The sequence below is a fragment of the Lissotriton vulgaris genome, chromosome 5 (assembly GCF_964263255.1).
Source record: "Lissotriton vulgaris chromosome 5, aLisVul1.2, whole genome shotgun sequence".
NCBI lineage: Eukaryota > Metazoa > Chordata > Amphibia > Caudata > Salamandridae > Lissotriton > Lissotriton vulgaris.
Window position 1 is genome coordinate 587,760,921 of NC_141693.1, and position 20,869 is coordinate 587,781,789.

Sequence of the window (20,869 nt, forward strand, 5' to 3'; positions counted from 1 at the left end):
CGAGCAAAAGGAACGAGTTTGCATCGATTACGTATGCATAATTGAGTGGATAGTTCACGGGTAGTGCTGCACAATCGCCTTTTAAGGACGTTTTGACTGCTAGCATAGTTTCCCCGTCTAAGTGTTTTTCTGAACGCTTTTTTGTGGCTACGGAAGCCGGTTTAGTTGCTTCCGCTGTGGCTGTATTAGCCAATGAATTCCCTGCAACGTGAACGCCATCACGTTGATGACTCAGAGTGTGTATCACGTGAGTCTTTTGTAGTTCTTTCTGTAAAAGAGCTACCTGTTTCCAGAGCAATTTATGCTTTATTGTGGCACCTGTGTCATCTTTGTAATCATTTTCAATCCAGCTCTGCAACTTATTATTGTAAGAGTTGACGCATAAATGAGAATCACACACGATTAGTGTCGGGAATTCACGTTCTGCATTTTCAAGCGCCATCTTTAAACATCTGATTTCAGCTCGCTGAGCCGAACAGTACTTCACTGATTCAGTTTTTGTTATTTTCGGTCTGAATTTACCGCTCAGCCAACGACCTGTAACAATCGCGTAGGCTGCATCGTAGGATTTGCTCTCTATGTTGAAATGCTGTACAAATCTATCTGTATAGATTATACAGGCGTACTGTGGGAGAGGCAGAAGTTCGATTGGCAGAGGATATTCTTCTTCATATTCTAAATCATTCAGTTTTTTAAATTGCGGGGCGAAATAGTATTTCACATCTTCCGCTCCTAGAGAATCTACACACTGTATCCATTTCGGATCCAGTGACACTGTGGGCAGATTTACTGGGCTGAATAGCGCCACGAAGGCGGATTCCGGTGTGAGGATTTTGATCCTTCTACCATGTGCTAGTTCTTGTTCATTCGCTAATGCAGTTTCTACTGCTTTCACAGTATTTTCTGTTGGACTGAATGTTTTTTCTGCTTGTGTGTACAAGTGAGATTTAATTGAAATTGGTACCTTTTCTCCCTCATTAGAGGTCAGGTACGTGAATCCGCATCTTCCTGGGATGGCTCGGATGACAAGATTGCGTGTGTTGTCACGTGTATCTAATTTTGTTTTTGCTAACATGTCTGTTTGCAGTGATCTCAAAATTTCTGTATGTTTTTGAGTCCAGGTGATTTGTTTAAAATCAGGTTTAATTAGTTCATAGAGAGGTTTAAACCTTTCTGCGTAATTTAGAATGTAAGTTCTACCGAAATTCAGAAAGCCTAGAATCGATTGTAAGTTCTTCAGCGTTTTTGGAGCTTGGAGTACAGCGCACTTCTCTAAGAAGTTGTCCGCTAGGCTTTTTCCTTCACTTGATAATTCGTATCCTAAAAATATTACTGTCAGATGGGCAATTCGGGACTTTTTAAAGTTGAATTTGTAACCCTCTGCTGCGAACCCAAGTATAATGGTGTTCACTCTTTTCAAGTGAGTCTCCAAGTCATTGTCTGTGAGATAGATATCATCTACGTAAGATAACGCCTCATCATCATATATTTGTAGTAACTCTGTTACTCTAGCTGAGAATAGTCCTGGGCTGTTCTTGAACCCCTGTGGGAGCCTACAGAAATTTTTCTGAGGCCCCATTACTGAGAAAGCTGTCAAGTATCTGCTTTCTGGTGCAATGTTTTGACAAAAGAAACCATTAGATATGTCTAATGTTGTTTTATATTTTTTCCTAACTATATTATTCATTAGTGCAGCACTATGCAAATTTTGTACTGCAAATGTTTTGCAACATGCATTAAGGTGTCTGTAGTCCAAAACTAGACGATATGAATTGTCTGGCTTGGAGACAGGAAACAAAGGATTGTTCATTTGAGAGGTGCATGTTTCAATCACCCCCTGGTATTCAAGTTGATCTAAAATATCCCTGACTTGTTTTTTAGCTTCTTGCTTAATGGGATACTACCTTTGTGCAGTTGGTTAATTTTTTAACTGGATTTTGTGAGGAGCAGAGTCCTCATCCCATCCTACATGATTCTTATATAATGCTGGTGCCTGGGCTACTGCCCATTTCCTTGCATATGTATATTTTTTGTGAATCGGAATGTGATTCGAGAAGGCTGGCATAATCATTTCTTTGCCACGAGGGCACTCCCTGACAAACTCTGGGGGCCAATCTTTTTCAGCTAACAGAATATCATAGCCTTTTGAGAGTTTATCCCAAAATAGACCCCTTTTTTTCCTAGTCTTATCACCCTCTATACGCAATGTTATTTCGTATATCTTATGGGGCTCACTAACTCTGGTGTCAGCAGTTTCAACCTGAATGTATTCATTCGTCTCCAGGATCTTGCGGGCTATACTGATTTCTGCTGGACTGTCTAGCATTGTCTGTGCCCACTCCCCGTTTTTCAACTGTGTCCTCAGTATTCTCAGCATGTTCGATTACTCTAATACTGGCTACCTTCTTTTTTGGAAATTGAGATTTTTTACTCTGAGCAGGTTCCTTGTCTTTGGACTTGGTGTGCTCTCCTGGGTCTGACCGTCCTCTTCTTTCCGATTTCTGCGAAAAAGATCGAGAGGGACGTGAATCAATACTTTGATATCTATCAGGCTTCTTCAAATTATCCCTATTTCTAAGGTTATATCTTTTCTCAGAGGGCTCCCTCTGGGGAGACTGGTGTTCTCGATTCAGAGTTCTTTCCCTCCGTCGAGGAGACCTTCCTCTGGACTGGAAAACATTTTCCTTGGGAGTGGATTGTTTATTTCCATCCCAGCTCTTTTTAGGAGTGTTTAAATTATTTTTAATAAATAATTTTTCAGGATTTTCGAGCAGTTGGGGCTTTACTGGTTGTCCACCCAAGCTGTCTCTACCTAATTCTTCATAGCATTTTTCTATGATTCTGGCAAGCTCAATTGGTTGATCTGTTATATCTGTTTCCTTCAACTTCTGGCGGATAGCCACAGATGCTGCTTCTCCTTTTATATTGGCTAGTAATATAGCCGAGACCTGCTTGAAGTCTTTTAGTAATTTCATACCAAGAGTTAAAGCAGGTTCTGGACCGTATTCATTTTGAATCTGTTTTAGTACTTCTGGTATTACCGCCATTGACGGGACGCCATGTGTTTTTGTGGAAATGGAAGCAAAGACTGTACCCCAAGTGTCACAGTCCTCCACGTGTGGTGCGACCCCCGTAGGAAGGCAGATGGTCAGGATCCTATGTTTCTCAATAGGGGTAGTATTCGGAAATACTGCCTCTATTTGAGTAATTTTCTGCGCTAACCAGAAAGGAATTTGTTCCTGTTTTATGGGTGTTTTACCAAGACATGACTGTATGTTCTGTGGTGTGAATTTATTGGTGTTCCCCTGATGAGGGGTCAGCTGTGGTACATTAACAGCTGATTGGACTGTAGCAGTCCGCATTACATATTGGACTAATTGCCTATATATTTTGATTAATGTTTTTAGCTGTCCGGATGTGGTGTGTAGCTGGCTAGAACCGGCCACAATGCTCCTGGTCTACCTAGTGGACCGAGCCTGGTAATATGATTATTATGTTTTAGGGCGCCATTAAACTAGAGCAGGTGCTCTTGGAATTTTAATTGGATTTCAATCTCCTCGAAAGGAGCGTACTCTCCCGGTGGATCCTCTATTTTATAATAGTGGAACTCATGTGTTGCAGCGTTTGCCGCTGGAAATTTTATCTTTGAATAGAATACCTCTGTCTGCCGATATTCGTGTGCCTCTATCACGAAGATGACTGTGCCACCTTGTGTGGTCAGCCCATTTTCTATAAGTTTTGACTTTATAGATTTTCTTAAATGTGCCGGGATGATTATCGCACTCGGTTCAGTAGTCCCATCGGGACCCTGCTGAGTCGCATTTACTGCGGCATCAGCTCCGTTGTTTTCTACTGACATTTTATAAATGCGGGTTTTGCAGAGCAGGTCTCCAAGGAGACAAAGATTAGGTGCACAGTATTTTGGAACACTGTATCCTTCAACGTTGAATAAACCAGAGCTTTACATAGGAATCTCTTCCTACTGAGTTCGGGCGGATTTTAACCTTTCACCCACTCCAGACGTCTATTGGAGTATTTACGGGAGAAAGGGCTTGTGTGAAAAATGCACGACTGTGTTACTCTAACGTCTTGCGTTAGTTTATCGCCTTACCAAACGTTGGGCGCCATGTAGTGTAGTTCCAATTTTCCCAATAGGCCCTGCGCATTGGAATAACATAAACAGTAGTATGGACGTTGAAGTGCGGATCTTCCAGGTCTCCACTGACTATGCTAAACTTAATTGTGTGTGTTACCAACTAGCTCAGAGGTCACTGGAAACTTTCTTGACTGAATAGGAAGTGATCAGCTTCCCTGGTACAGACAAGAAGGGATTCAGTTTTCCAACAACCGCATAAACATGACAATTTTGCGCCTTTAAATAAGAGTCAATCTCTAGAGTCGTGTGAAACAATAGACAGTTATTTTACTCAGTCAATTTAGTGCAGAGTACTTTCACCAATATGCAGAGAATAGAGAGACGGGCGTTTTCAATAAAAAGGTATTATTTATTGAACAGTCTTTCTTCTCATACAAGAGAAATGAATTGCCACAATTGCAAGACTTGTTATTATAAAAAGTGCGTACAGTAAAATGAGGATTGCAAAATAATACTGTAAAAGCATTGATATGGTTTCTTAGCCATACAATTGTTTAAAATGAATAAAGCATATATACATTCATATATACATTAGGCTAACGTACTCAACTGGTGCTTCAACTACGCCTACCCCAGTGTACCTGACCTAAGCCTAATACTTGGGAGGGGAGTAAGTAAGTAGCTTTAGTTAAGTTGGTTTTGCCAAGGTTTGCTTCAAGAATTCTCTCTAAGGGTTTAGTCAACACCATACCTCTGAAATAGAATGTTGGAGGTCTGGTATCTCCTTCGAGGGACTCGATATCCCAGTCACTCGCAAGAGTAGGCTGGAAACGCTGGAGCTGGATTTCTCGGCAGGAGAAAAGGCAGCGTCTCTCTCAGCGCGTCGAAGAAGAGGAGGGGCAGCGTCCGCGGGCAGCTTGCATCTGCTGGGCTCTGAAGGGGGACAGCTGTTCTGCTCCTATGTGCCCCACACCATCGTTCGCTTGTTAGCAGCGATAGCAGAAACAATAGTAGCAGCCGTGTTAGGGTCAGCTGCATCAGCGATGGTATCATCAGCATTTGCTTAAGGCAACGTTGGTAATATTTATACCTGAAAGGTGCCTGGTTTGACGTAAGTTTTTGGACATAAGAACTCAATAAAGATGTCACTAGGAAGTGATCTTCTCTCAGTGCTCATTAGAGTTCTATTACTAATCAAAACATAGCAAGCGGGGCTTTCCCAGGTTGCTGAGTTTTTATCTTGTTGAAGAACTCGGAGTGTAATCTAGGAATCTTAGATAGTGGCTTCTGCTGTGTCATTTGCACTAATGAGATGCAAAGGGAGTTGCAGAGGAAGCGATTCTGAAATGTGGCTCTGTTCGTGTGAGGCCAGAGATGAGTTTCTGAATATTGCATTTGATTGGTTATGCCAATATAGGGGTACAAAGGGATTATAGCCGTATAGGGGCATAAGGTCACAGTATCGACCAGGGTCCTAGATTAGAATGCGACAAAACGCCTGGTAAGATTAATCAATATTTTAGAAGGGGCTTAGCTCAATGCCCGCATTGCAGTCTAGAAGGGGCTCATTTTCAACATATGATGTGGGGTTGTCCACAACTGGGAACATACTGGGAGAAAGTGATTGGCTTACTTTGTAGAATCACGGACCGTAATATGGAACCTGACCAGGGAACTTGCTCACTGCACTGGTTTCCACCTACCTGTAAAACTAAGGTGACAAGCAAGTTATAGATCTAGGTCTGTTATTAGTTAAGAGAGAGATCACTGTGCACTGGAAATCAGTATGAGGGCCCAATATGGGGAGGTGGAAGGTGGAACTACTCAAGTGGGCGCAGAGCGAAGGTACACTCAGGCTTAGACAGGCAATGCGGACTAATCACGAAAAAGGATGGAGGCAGCGAGGGCATGGAAGGCATTGGTTATTGCACTGCAGGCACCTGAGATGGATTCGGAGGATGGTTTGATTTTGAAAGTCCCAGTAGGTTCGCCGGGCTCCGCAGGGGGAGGTAGAGTAACACTGGATGTATTTTGTGGAACACTTATTGGACTTCAACAATAATATGTTAACCTGTACTGTATTGATATTGCTGAGATAACTGTGACAGAGGGTTCAGATGTCCTGATATTTCTGTGGTACACCTAATTAAGGAACACCAGTGGTATAGGGGGTGCGGGAGGGAGATGGGGAAGTCTGGCTTGAGTTTGAGTTTACAAGACAATTTTCAGTTATTGTAACAGTGTTGGTTCTTGACTGCTAATGGGATTTACACCCCTAGTTAGGCTAAAGGGTAACACACCACTAGGTAAGGGATGTAAGTAATTAAGTGATAGATATCAAAGTTGTTTTTAAAATATCGAGGTGCTAGAACTGTGAGAATGGACAAGAGGGGTGGCAGGAATATGAAATAGAAAATTACAATGTTGTACTAATTGCCAGCTGTTTTTTGAAAAGCAATAAAAAATATATTGAAAAAAAATGAAGCCCAAAACAAGAGAATGAATTCACCTGCAAACATTCCAGGACATTGAACCATATCTCACATATGTTAATAATGTAGGGAAAAGGGCATTGTTGATGAAATTTCGATTAGGAAACATAAGGTGCTGCTTAAGTTTCCCTGTGGCCAATTTGACCCCAAGTCTATGTTGCTCTGTCTCTATGACCAACTCGGAGTCTCCGAATGCCGGGCGGAACCGAGCCGGAAGGACCTAATGGTTATCTTTCCATTGTAATTGGTCAGTCAGAAATGTTTCTGAGTTGGTCGGAAACATGGGTTACGACTCAGGTTAAAAAAATCTGCATGCCGTTAGGAACCTTTCCGACCAACATCGTAATGAGGACCTGAATTTGCCCAGCTTGAAATTTGCAATTAATTTTCTAAGATCATTTTAATTTACACTATACATTTTCAAACTTTATTGACACTAAAAAGTTACAGGCCTTCATTTTAATTGGAATTTCACGCTGTATGATAATTATTACATCAGCAGGTCGAAATTTGGTGTGTTAAATACTGACTAACCACTTGTCATTACCACAATCGTCTTTTTTTGCGACCTATCTGTGGTAAGTTTGTGATTGTGAGCAGCATATAACTTGTCTTCCTTGACATTTTTGATGTTTTTCAAAAAGAACTCCAAAGTGAATATTGTGCTTAGAAGTTGGAGTCAGCATGCTTACCCATCTGTAAATTATGCACAACATATCATGGTAAACTACTTTGGGAAACGAGGTGTATCTAATTCAATTCAAAAACTTTATTTCGGCTAAAAGCCATAAAAGTGCATAAAAGCTCACATTTCAATAAAATTTCCAATATCACAATATCATTTCTTTACATTTTAGTGGCAGATCAATACATCTGGAAAGAAGGAATTTGCTAAAAGAGAAACCCCTATTACATCTCCACACAATTACAATACCATAATAAAAATAGCACTACAAATATAAATAGATAAAAAATCTAATTCAGAAGCTTGCATCCCCTACCTTATTCCCCTCTTGCTCATGTCCGAGTCTTCCAGGCTAAGACTGTAATCAATATTACAATTCTATGATAACAAGAATGAAGACAAGGGGGCGCACATGCAGTAGATCGCCTAGTGTACTGCTGCCCGTGAAAAAAACAAAGAGTACAAAATGTAAAACACACTTTACTGGGGAATATGTGCACTTTAGTTCCACTCAATCAAAATGGCTTCGCTCTTAGCATGGCACTTAATGAAACGAAAATGTCTGTTCTGCTTTAAGGAACTCCATAACTTGCTTGGCTGTGCACTGATTGCCTCCACGAGACACCTCATTTGCTAGATACTGCAGTATCTGTATCTTGAAAGAAATTTTCATAAGATTGAAAATGGTAAGACTTGAGCAAACCATTAAGTAGAGTACAGTAAAAAAAAGAAAACGTAAAGCATATTTACCTTATAATTTTCATGCATTTTTAGAGACGTCCTGAAGGCGGGCATGTTCTTCTGTCATGATCAAAAGCCATGCATAAGAAATGATGCCTGCAGTTTGAAGTCAGCAATCAATGTCATGCCCACATTGTCCTTCATGCTGTTGCTCTTGCTACAAGCCCAGTTGATTAATGTGGCTGGACGCCTCTCCAGCACAACACTGTGCTTATCACTTCGGAAAATAACAAAAAGAAGGCGACTTCAAATACAAGGCAAACATTATACTCCAGTGAAAGATATATGCCACAATGCATCCGCAAATTGGGGCAATTTGAATAGTTTTGTATCCAAATGCAGATTTTGCAGTATAAAAGAAAGAAATAATTGACATTGTTTGAATACATCAATTAGATATGGAAAGCACTCAACAATCTTTAGAAAGTTAAACTTTTACTTTTATTATTAATAATAAAACGACATTTTGTAACCATGATGTAAAGAAAAGTTTTACCAAATGAAAGTTGATTGCATTCATATTTCATTTTAATTTTATTTCCTAAAAATACAAAAATAGCCGTGAAAGGTTACAGTGTAGTGGAAAATCACTTTCCCATGCAGAAGTTTTCATTCAAATGATAGGTGTGGTTTTGTTTGCATTTCAGTGCCTGACAATTTGTTTAGATGGCCAGAATTAAATCGCGATCTTTTGTATCAGAAGGAATATACATGTTGTTTGTATACGCCAAACTTATTCTCCTGTTCCAGAAAATAATTAATGGCTTAATCAAAATTAGACGAGACTGATGTATGAATAGTCAGGCAACATATCGTGGGTGCAACTTTTTGCCAACATTTTATAACCTTTCTTTCATTTAGTCAAGCAGTGTATGTATTGATAGATGATGTCACAACATGTCAAGTTGCAGGGAGTTTCATAGTGACATTACTAATGAATCTGATTCGGCAGGTAATTTTATACAACTTCCTGGATTGACCTTGAACACAGTGACAGGACATTAAAGGAACAGCAGATAACCATCCCAGCTTTTGTATTCCTAAATAAAAAACATGTTTTTAAAGCAGAAAGTGTCAATTACAGGGGCAAGTGCTGCTTTCATTACCATGTTTTACCTTTGGGCCGCCTAACACAATTCTCATATAGGGACAACCGTCAAATGGAGACAGCTTGACCATTGTGAATGAGTTACCACCTCCTTGTCAGTCACAAACCACTGGAACTCCTGTTCTGGTCATGCTTATCCTTCAGGAGGTCTGCCTGCCATCTGTGTCTTCTTTTCCTAGTTCTGTTATTTCTACTCCAGACTCTCCTTATTATTGCCTTGCAGTCCTTAGGCTTTTGCCTCCTTGTCTTCTTGGTCTAAGCTCACTGATCTTGAATGTTGTCTTTGTGGTGGTCCTCATGCTCCAATCATTTCTGGTCCAGGTGTTCCTGCTCCTTCCGGGAATACTCAACCACCCTGTCCTTAAAATCCAGCTCCTGCTCTGGGCCCTCCTCCTAGCTCTCCTGGTTCTTGTCCTCCAGGTCTTCTTGGTCATGGTACTCCTGGCTTGTTCATTCTCCTAGTAACTCTAATCTGTTCCTGATCTACCTGGTGGCCCTGTCTTTGTCCTGAAACTTGTGGGCCACCTACTTCTTTTGGTACTCCTTCTGCTCCTGCTTTACAAGAGCCTCTTGCTCCTGGTCAAATTTGTATTTCTTCTCTTCCTAATCTCCCTCCTGCATGTCCCTCTCCCCCACTCCTAGTCTTTTTCCTCCTCCTTCCTCATCCTCTTTGCCCTTGTCTTTCTGGTCCATGTGATTCTGATTCAGGCCGTCTATAGGCTTATGGTCCTTTTTTTACTCGTAGTCTAGGTTCTAGTCCTCCTGAACTCTGGCCCAAGCAGGCTTTGCTTTACTCCTAGTCCACCTTCTCTTCTGTGCCTTTCTGGGTCTCTACTTGGTCCCAGTCCACCTCCTATTCTTGCTGGTCCTGCTCAACTTAATCCTTCTGATTCAGCCTCAATTGCCCTAGCCCCCTAGTTCTCCTGTTCCTCTTGTCCTCTTTAGTATCTGATGAGATTTCACATCAGCCAGTAGGATGTTCCTCACGCATGCCTACACTTGAAACATGAGTTGTTAAAATGCGTATGAGGGGCCTGATTCTGACTGGGAGGCAGGAGCTGCAGAAGAGAAAGTGTATTGCATAACACAGCTTTTGACGAATGCTTCACCTTTAGATGTGTGAATCAGCATGAATGTAAACACCTTCAGTCAGTCATACCAACAGGGGTGCCACTTTAAACCAGCAGGGGACAATTTTCAAAGCAGCTTTAGCCTTATCATTTTAATGGTAAGTAGCCCCTGCCTTTAAGTATGTCACTCTAGTTTTGTTTGTTTTTACAGCTATCTGTTGGATTTTTATTCTAAGAGAATGATGTCAAAAGAGGCCCCTATAGACCTCCATATCAATGTTTAATTTTTTGGGTTGCTAGTGCTCGCCAACAAAAGAACACAGCCCAAGTAAAGCACTGGTTTTGCCCATATAGGCCACCATACTCTAGACTAATAATTACCATACACTGCAGCCATCATCTTTTATTTAAATAAATATGTGGGGCTACTGTTTTTTACCGGTTTACCCATTTTATCCATATGCAATGTTCAGGTCAGATTCCCATCCCATGATGTTCACAGTTCCTAGGGTCTGATCTTGCCTAACACATGATTTAACTAAGCACCCATCCATTTTTAAGGCCTCCTCTTGCTAGCCGGTCATACAATGCTGAGTGCCATAAAATATAGACGTCATGTATGGTCCCAGGATACCATGCTACTATGTCTGTGATTATGCATGTCGCATTGCACTCTACCTATATGTTAAGTGATTTATGACTTTTCAGATTCCTTTACAGATTCCAGAGAGAGAGCACAAAAAGACATAGGGCTAGATGTGCGACTCTTTTTTGCAGCCGCATACAAGAGATAGGCCCATTGGCGACCGCAAGAAAGGCGTCCAGGCATGTTCAAATGCTATTGCGCAAGTTACTGACTAACAAAATAGCGTTTGCGACTCTCGCTATTAGGAAGGGACATACCTTCCTAATAAAGAATCTCCATGCCATGTACTATTGTATTGCCACTTCATTTTGGGTTACAAAACACTCCCAGTTTACCACCTACTTCAAGTAGGTGGTAAAACACTTGCAAATAAGAAGGTGTCCCCAGGAGATCTCTTCCCCTTTGTGAGTGTGTGCAAAAATATCTTTTAAGAGCAGGCAGTGGTCTCAGGAACCACTGCCTGCCCATAAAAAATGAAACTGAAAAGTTTCATTTTTCTTTTTAAATGCATCCAGTTTTCCTTCAAGAACAACGAGCTGCATTTAAAAAAATAAGAAATGCTTTATTAAAAACACAGTCACAGACGTGGTGGTCTGCTGACCCCAGCAGGCCACCATCCCTGTGAGTGCTAGTCATTCCCAATGGGGTCGCAAATTGCCACTCCCTAATGAATAATAATGAGGCATGCAATTTGCGACTCCATTGGGAATCGCAAACAGTGTCTGGGACACTGTTGTACATTCACTTTTGCGACTCGCATATTACGAGTCGCAATTTAACACAATTTGCGACTCGCAAATGTGAAAATTCGTACATTTGACCCATAGTTACCAATAAAGGGATTGTATAACAAGCTGAAAATGTGATATTGCATATAATTCCACCTTTGTATTGTCTAACTCCGCTGGAGTACTAGGAAATATGATATTCCTCTACAGTATTGCATTAAGAGCGTTGTGAAATCTTCTTGATAAGGCACTCTGTGATATGGCACCAGGAAAAACAACAATTGCTTGGTAGCTTCCTAATACAAGTACATGTAAGAAATATACATCCTGTATGTGTATATGAATGCCTGGCTATGTTATGTATGCTTTAATATCATGGGATTGAGTGTATTACTCAATTCAATTACAACCTGGATAACATCGAGCTAATTAGCCTATACCTAACATATATCTATTCTACTAATTGATCAGAGTCATGCTATGTCTGAAAATCTTCACTCCTCTTTCTCCTCTAATGGCCTGCTAGCATTTGTATCCTTCTCGCTCCCTCATATAGAGCGGCACTGGAAAATGGCCCTCTCTGCAGGGTCTACCCAAGCAATTGCCTTACTCCGCCTCTTTTTCCTACCTTCTCGTTTTGGGCCTTAGTGCTCGGAGCACTTTATCACTTCTATTTAAGTTCAAAAGTAATTTTAGGATAAATATACATAATATAGTCAAACAATAGATAATCGTAAAATAGTAAGTTAGAATACAGAACAAATTATAAGGAATAAGTATTAGATTAAATTAGCATGGTTTGAAGAATAATATAAGAAGAAAAGACTAATACAAAAGCACAAAAGAGACGTTACAATTGTATATACTGCAAAGTGATACATATCATACAAAAAAATAAAAAGAATGTATTAATGATAATAATATGAACAAGTTAATATGTAATTAACATGTGGAAAGTCAGGGAGGTTGGGAAACATCTTGTTGAGCAGGAGTTCGGGAAAAAGAGCGCTTGACGCTTGCGTCTATGAAAAATTTAACCGGTGACCACAAATGCAAGCGCTTTGAGGCCATATGAATACGTTATACAAAGGCTGTATCGAGTCTGTGGTTATAACAAATGGCATACCACCAAGCGTGATAAAATAACATGGTGAAATCTTTCCACTTTTTAGTTATTTGCTGAAAAGCAACTGCCAGTAAAAGGTCTATAATCTTTTCATTGCAATTAGAGTTGACCAACAGTGGAGATAAACTCCCTAAAAATATATGTGTGTTAGATTCTAGAACCAAAAATGTAATTAATCTGAGACCAGACGCTCTTCCAAAATTTGTGAACAAGCGGGCAAGTGAAAAGTAGGTGGTATAAATCAGTAAGCGCCTAGACGTCCTCGGGCATTCGTGCGCTCTACAAATATACTTATCAAATCAATCAATCAAATCAAGTGGGTAGGTGCACATCCATCAAGTATTAAGGAGGCAGGTATGTGTTTTACTTAAGAATATCAGGCTCAACAGGAGTCTGTTATAGATTTTAAAAAGTGTTTGTGCGGTGTTTGCTGCTCTAGAGGAATGTCTAATTTTAGTTCATAGTTTGTTCCATAGGGATATGGACCAACACACCTCTAAATACTGCTCCCAGGAGAGTTCTACATTAGTTTTATCCGTAATATTGTGCAATATGTGCAAACATTTATATATAAGAGAGGCCTTATGATAGGTGCAAAGAATATCCTGAAGTCCCTTCACAGGATAGGAAATGTTGGTATTGAGGGATAAAAGTTGAGGGTATGAAATCTGCAGGGTTTGCTGCAGAGGTTAGTATTTAGACTGGAAGGAGTTGGGGAGTTTAAATGGTTGGCTAGCTTGCAAAAAAGTCATGAATTCATCTTGTATAAAAAGTTGGTGGATCCAAATTTGTCTGGAGTGTCAGAGGGTGAGATTCCACATTCTTACAAGTGTATTTAAGTATAGCAGTCAATATAGATTGAGGTCTGAGAGTAAAGGATAAATACTCTTCAAATGAGAAGGGGTTCAAGTGTCACCTATAAAGGGCAATCTAACAGAGACTCGGAAAGCCATCTTGATGATTGGCGGAGTAAAAACGATTTCTGATAGGTCAGAAAGGCAGGAAAATTGATGTCACCCTCTTATTTAGTTTGAATAACTTTGATATGGACAAACAGGATTTTTGTATTGTCCTAAAGAAATGAAGATAGCGCTGAGTTTATCTTTTTGTGAAATTTTAAGTAAGTGAGCACTGGAATGTTAGAAGTGGTGTAGAGAATAATGGGGGTTAACATCATCTTAATAGTGTCCAGATGCCCCCACGAAGATAAGTAAACGGGCTGCCATTTAGCAGTAAATGTGGAGACTCTTTGAATACATTTGTTCATACATAAAGAGATTGTTGTTGGGATGGAGGAGGTGAAGTATAAACCTGGATATTTTATGTGAATAGGATTCCAGGCAAAATAGAAAGCAGCAAAATCCTCTTTAAAAGTATGTTAGTTGAAGGTATTACTTCTCATTTATCTTTGTTTACTTTATATCCGGACACATAATCGAAGGATTAGACTTCTTGTAGAGAGGCAGGGTTAGAGGATAAGCGTTGTGAAATAAATAATAATACGTCATTGGAGTTTGCTGCTAATTTTATTAGCAGCTTCTTGTGATCAAATCCATGGTTTTGAAGTATTTTCAATAAAAAAGGTTCTAAGGCTAAGTTAAAAAGGAAGTGAGATAGTGGACAGCCCTGACAGACACCTCTACCTAAATTGAAGTATGAGGAGATGTTGCCATTTGCACATACGGCTGCCTGTGGTTGTGAGTAAAGAATGGAAATTAGCAAGATAATTTTAGGGCCAAAACCAAGCCATGTAAGTGTTTGAAAAAGATAAGGCCATTCAACTCGATCAAATGCTTTTTCCGCATCTAAGTCTATTGCTGCCAAAGAAGAATGTAAATGAGAGGATTTGGATAATATGTCAAAAAATAACCGAGTGTTGTTTGTGATGAGCCGGCCTTTAACCCCTTCCATGCTCATGACAAGGTCAGCTCATCATGGGTGTTACCTGCGCTGTGCGTTTGACGAGCTGACCTTGTCATGAACAATGGTGATTGAATGAATGCAGCACAGATGGGGAAAACCCCATAGCAGCCAAGGTGTTAACAAAAGCAGATTGTTCTGCACCTAATTACTGGAATAGATGGGAATCCAGACGTGTGGCCAAGGCTTTAGAAAACATTTTATGATCTACATTTACCAACAAAATAGGCCTGTAATTTTTACACCTACGTAGGTCTTTCCCCTCTTTAGAAATAAGGCAAATTATGGCATCTGCAAACAAACCAGAGGATTCACCAGAGTTTAAAAAAGAGTTCAAGAGGTCATGCAATTTAAGTAAAAGTATTTGTGCGAAATACAAAAAAATTCAACAGTGAAGCCTTCTGGTCCTGGGATCTTATCTTTTTTGAGTGTCTGTAGGGCAGCGAAGAGTTCTTTTTGTTTTAGATCAGATTCTAAGGCGATGAGATCAATTTGAGTATCAGGGGACTGATGAATATCAGAAAGGAACCGAGAAATATGGGTTTATGAAGGAGAATTATCTGATATATATAGTGTTTTGTAAAAGGTAAGAAATTCATTCAAAATGTCAACATTTTTAAACTTCAACGATTGTTGCTCATCAAAAATTGACTCTATGTTGAGCTTATGTTTCACCTTCAACTAGTTAGCTAATGTTTCCCCCTCTTTGTTTTGATCACCATAAAAGTTTGAACTAGATTTTAATAAATAGGTTGATGTTATGTTATGTTATGTTTTCTTGTATAGCGCATGACTCACCCAGGCACATCTCAGCGCTTACCAAGGGGATTCCAAAAAAAGGGACGGAGAAATAAATGTTCTGAAAAGGCGAGCTCAGAACAGGAATGTTTTTAATTGCTTCCTGAAAGACATATAGGTGCTGGATTTTCGCAGGTCCACGGGTAGCGAGTTCCAGTATTTAGGGGCTATATAAGAGAAAGCTCTGCCACCTGTGCGGGTTAACCGAATACGTGGGATCTTCAAGAGAGCTAGTGCATTGGATCTTAAATTGCATTCATGTATTTGTTCAGAGAGTTTGTTTTGAAGATAACATGGTCCCCCCCTTTAAGTGCTTTAAAGGAGAGACAGCAGATCTTAAAAAAAATCTTTTTACCACTGGAAGCAGTGCAGTTGTCTGAGCAAGGGGAGGGATGGGGATCCAGGAGGACGGTTTAGGACCATTCTGGTGGCAGTGTTCTGTATTACCTGCAGTTTTGCCAGAGTGGTAACGCCTCCTTCCGCCAACAGGGCATTTCCGTATTCTAGCCTGCTAATAACCATTGCCTGCACAACAGTTCTACGGTGTTCGAGTAGAAGATAGGGGATAATTCTTCGTAGTAGACACAGGCTGTAATAGCAGCAATTGATGAATTGCTTGTTGATTATTTGTAAAATTGAAACTTGGCATTTATTAGTACAGTTAAACAATCTTTTGATTTGGAAGAGTCATATGAATGCTCCAATTGCTTTATGTCAATTAAGAGGTCTTTGGTTAGTTTACGCAAACGTTTGCGTTTTTTGGAAACAAAGCAAATAATGAAGTCCCTAGCAGCTGACTAGAAAGCATCCCAGATAACAGAAAAAGGTAGTGTGTCTGTTTGATCAAAATATTAATTAAAGAAAGAAACAAAGGAGAAAGTAAACTTTGGATCTAGAAGCATAACATTCTTGAAACGCCCTATCCTGGGAATATTAGGTTTGTGCAAAATGTCTGATTGAATAGAGATTGGAGCATGATCAGATATTAGAATAGATCCGATTGGGAGATGTTATGGGATATGAAGAAATAGTCTATTTGTGATTAAGTGTGATGAGTCGGAGAGTAGTAAGTGTACTCTCTTGTGGTAGGGTTGCAGAGTCTCCAGACATCGATAAGCTTATATTGCTGAATCGTTTAAGTGAAAAAGTGTGTGTTTAATGGGAGACAAAGGAAACCATTAAGTTGCGATCAATGAATGGATCAACAACTTGGCTACAATCACCAGCGAGGATAAAGTTATCATCAATGCATTGTGGGATATGATATGCAAGGGATGGTCAAAAAGAGGGTTCCCCAATGGTAGGAGCATAAATGTTGAATAAATAAATCAGATCATTCCCAATCATCAATTTTGTATGCAGCCACCTTTCTTCATAATCAGAACTTTCTAGAGTTTGAAACGCTTAGGCTACTTTATAAATTACCCAAACATAACTATATACAGATCCATGATTTTTTAATCAGCAAAATGAAGCTTAAAGATATTTCAGATTCAGACTTTTGGGTATGCATGTATAGGGGGGAAAAAAACAAAGCTCTAATTAGTCTAGGCTATAAATGTCTTAGCCAATATAAAACAGATGACTGCCCTAAGCTGGCGCAGAAATGGGCCCCCTTACTGGGGACTGGTATTTCATCGAACAACATCTTTACATTCTTAAATAACATTAATACTCTTGTTCATTCATCCAGTTTAAAACTTCAAGCCTGTAAGACTGTTTGCCAGCTGTATTATACTACGCTACAAATTTCGAAATGGTCTGCTAATAATTTACTTAATGATCGTACTAAATGCCCAAAATGCAACTTGCAGGCAGCTAATTTAGAACACATGATTGTTTCATGTCCAAAATTGCGTTTATTCAGGTAAAATTTAGAAAATATTTTGAAACAGAAACAGGTAATTTTCACTTCATTTTCAGCCACGATGATACTCTTAGGTATGCAACCAACTATTGCTCCAAAAAATGACCTTGTATTTATTTTGTTATCATGTGCTAGACTGATTATTGCAAGGGCATGGATATCAGATCAACCACCTCAAATAAATGATGGTGGTTCTTGGTGAATGAAATACATGATATGGAACTTTCTTTAGCCAGAACAAGGGGGGTTAGGTCATTATAGAAAATTGACAAGATCTGGGGATTTATTTTTTCAGGTCTGACTTGATATGATTTGATTTAGTTGCTACTTGTCACTTGAGTTGTCTTATATAATTGTTCTTTCCTTTCGTATGTTTACTCTTCTTTTGTTTTTTTTTGTTCTTTTTTTATTCAGGTCAAATTATATGTTTTTATGCTTTATTATAAACTGATCTAATGATTTACTTCTGTAAAGTTTTCCCTTATGTTTTTCTCTGATGCTTGTGTTATCAATAAAAAAACTGTTTAAAATAAAAAAAACTGAACTTTAAGAGAGTAATTTAACAGAGAGCGATTTATGACAAAGTGTTGCCACCTCATTGCGCTTACCATTTCCTGGTGAAGAGAAAACCTATCCCACCCAACCCCTCTTAAACTTTAAAGATTCCTTTGCTGTAAGATGAGACTCCTGTAAATGAGTTACATCAGCCTCTAATTTAGCCAAGTGCTTTAAAACCTACTTTCTTTTAATGGGAGAGTTCAAACCTCTGGCGTTTAACGACACAATTTTTAGAGAAATGAAGAGAACAGAAAAGAGGATAGGAGACAACACTTTGGGCAAACCATCAACGCATAGAAAACAAACCATGAAAGAGTCCAACAGGACAATGAATTAACCATACAGTACAAAAGAGAGCAAAAAAGTGAATGGAGAGACCATTGTGAAACGAAAGGCATATAGAAAAAAAGAGAGGAAGTATGAAAAGGAGAGAGAAAGAAAGCCAAGAGGAAAGAAAGAAAAAGAGAAGATATGAAAAAAGGAAATTAGAGGAATGAGCTGAAAATAAGAATGGAAAGACATACCTAGAGCAATCATAAAAGTGTTGAGAGGAGGTAAAGCCACAGGGAACAGATGACACACCCAGGTTTAAACAAATGACAGGCAGGAAGTGACTGCAACTCATGTGACAAGGAGACAGAGCGATCACAAACTATGACAAATCTGCAAGGGAGGAGAAAAGAGAACAGTATCACGGAATTGCAACAAAGTGCTGAAGACAAATTTTCATAACTACTATTCAAAACTATTAAACTGTATATCAAGGAATTAACAAGGTATTTCAGAATAAGACAAGTTACAATAGGAATGCGATAACGTTAAATAGTCTGGGAAGTCGAAGCTCCAGGGAAATCCATGGATTCTGTTTTGCATGAGTTAATAAAAGTCTGCAACTTGACTGGGTCCTAGTATGTTCTGGTTCTGTTCTTGTAAGTAACTTTGAAGAGGCAGGTGTGAAAAAGTCCACATCGGGCCCCCAAAGCATGTAGATCAGGTCTCATAATAAGGAATTTTTTATGTCTAGTCGCAGTGGCATTGGCATAATCTTGAGAGAAAAATAGGGAAGAAGCTGACAGCACAATACATTTAATTGAATTGGCAGCAGTGAGACCTTTTAATAAATCAGTATATTCAAGGAAGTATAGGATAACACCCCTTTGTCTCTGTGAGTTTGATGTGCCAGCCGGTGGTCGTCACAATCTGTGGGAGCAATGGATGTTAAGTACAGTATTTTTTTGGTAGGTGTAGCAGCTTAGGAAGAAAGGATTTGAAGAAAGCGAGGGGGTCAGATCCCTCCGTACCTTTCCCATAATCCATAAACGCAAAGATTATTTCTTCTGTTTCAGGTTTCGAGGTCCTTTACGTTTTATTTTTTTTTTAAATCTTTATTTTTCAGCAAGGAACAACAACAAGTAAAAAGTAGGGCACATGCTTTTAAGTTTTGCATATCCTGGCAGTGACATACACCCAAATTTATTTTTGCCTACTGTGAGGTCTAATCCTCTCTTGGGTTAACATTAGTAATGTTTTATTCCCCCTTTAAGATGTCTTTCCTGATTAGAAAGGAGAAGCACCCTCATGTCTCATATATTTGGAATGGTAATGACAAATCATCTTTAATGGTAAATTTGGATTTAACTTTTTCATTTTAGAAATGCCACTTTTAGAAAGTGAAAAGAACACATAATGGATGGAACACTGAACAATGCAAGCATTCACCCTGAGTCACAGATCTGGGTTTAATCCATTATGTTCCTGCTATCCATGCCACTGCAGATTGGGCCCAGCCATATTCAAATCAGTCTTGACCCTGCTCCTCATGGGAACAGTCCACAACGAACTGCCAAGCCAGGTACTCACTGGACTGAAAACAAGGAATCTGAGACCCTTTTCGGTGTATCACCCCTCAATAGCCAGGCTAACTTGAATCCAGTTGCACAGTGAGCATGGGACTCACGTCAAGGTATACCATTCACAATTAGGGCAATAAAAGCAAAAGAGCAGCTTTTGGATGGAATGCTGAACAAAGCAATCATTCACCCCCCCAGGTACAGATCTGCGTTTAATCCATTGCTTTTTTGCACACCATGCCACCCTGGTTTGGACCCACCATATGCAAATCAGTCTTGACCTTGCTTCTCATGGCAACAATTCAGCCTGAAATACAAAGCCAGGTCCTCCATTGACCAGAAAAAAGCATCCTGAAACCAGTTTTGCAGAATCACCACTCATCAGCAAGTCTTGCGTGAATCAAGTGGCACAATCAGCAAGGGACCCACATCTGGATATACCCTTCCCACTTAGGGCAACAAATCAAAATGAACAGATGATGGGTGGAAATCTAAACAATCCAATCATTCACCCCAGTCACAGATCTTAATCCATTGTTTTTTTGCCCACTACGCCACCCCAGTTTGGATCCAGCCATATGCAAATCAGTCTTGCCCTTGCTCCTCATAACAACAGTCAAGCCTGAACTGCAAGGCCAGGTCCTCCGTGGACCAGAAACAAGCATCCTGAGACCGGATTCAGGGTATCACCCTCTCATCAGCCAGGCTAACTTGAATGCAGTGGCACAGTGAGCAAGGGATTCATATGCTGGTATACCTTCCCGGTTGGTTGACAAAAGCAAAAAGAGCAGATGATGGAGGGAACATGGAACAATGCACATTTTCACCTGGTCACAGATCTGTGTTTTATCCATTGCTTTTTTGCTCACCACGTCACCCCAGTATGGACACACCCATAGGCAAATCAATCTTGACCCTGCTCCTCATGGTAACAGTCCAGTCCAAACTGCCTGGCCATGTCCTCCCTGGACTGGAAAAAAGTATACTAAGACTAATTTTGGGGATCATACCTCACCAGACAGGCTAGTATGAATCCAGTGGCACAGTTAGCAGGAGACCCACATCTGTGTATACCCTTCCCACTTAGAGCGATAAAAGCAAAAAGAACAGATGATGGATGATACACTGAACAATGCAAACATTCACCCCTTGTCACAGATCTGGGTTTAATCCATCGTTAATTT